The sequence below is a fragment of the Ceratosolen solmsi genome, unplaced genomic scaffold, assembly GCF_000503995.2.
Source record: "Ceratosolen solmsi marchali unplaced genomic scaffold, CerSol_1.0 scaffold11, whole genome shotgun sequence".
In the NCBI taxonomy this organism is placed as follows: Eukaryota; Metazoa; Arthropoda; class Insecta; order Hymenoptera; family Agaonidae; genus Ceratosolen; species Ceratosolen solmsi.
The window spans coordinates 1,651,417-1,651,849 of NW_011948416.1; the positions used below are offsets into that span (position 1 = coordinate 1,651,417).

At 23.1% G+C, this 433-nt stretch overlaps 1 non-coding gene across 1 annotated transcript; it reads left to right on the top strand.

The window, feature by feature from the left end:
• Positions 1-71, top strand: TRNAG-GCC (transfer RNA glycine (anticodon GCC)). The gene has a single exon. It is a non-coding gene; the product is annotated as a tRNA-Gly (tRNA).
• The last annotated feature ends 362 nt before the right edge of the window (positions 72-433 follow it).

Sequence of the window (433 nt, forward strand, 5' to 3'; positions counted from 1 at the left end):
GCATCGGTGGTTCAGTGGTAGAATGCTCGCCTGCCACGCGGGCGGCCCGGGTTCGATTCCCGGCCGATGCATCGTTTTTTTTATATGATGTGATTTAATTTTTAATTAGAAATAAAAATTTTAATGTTTTAAATATTTAATTAGATAATGAAAGAAATATTAATTGGTCTTTATTAACCTTAATTAAACTTAGTTTTCGAATATAAATATCTTCTGTTTCATAAATGCGATTTATTGTTTTAATAAATTGAATTTCAATATTTGTACAAATAATATTACTATTTTTATCTATTTAATATGTATTTTTAAAGTTTATAATATTGATTTTTTAACTAAAAGTGCGATTGTATAATGTACATATTAATAAAAATTTAGTTTAAAAAATTATTATTAACTTGTCTATTTTGTTGAAATAATTAAAAGAAAAAAAAAG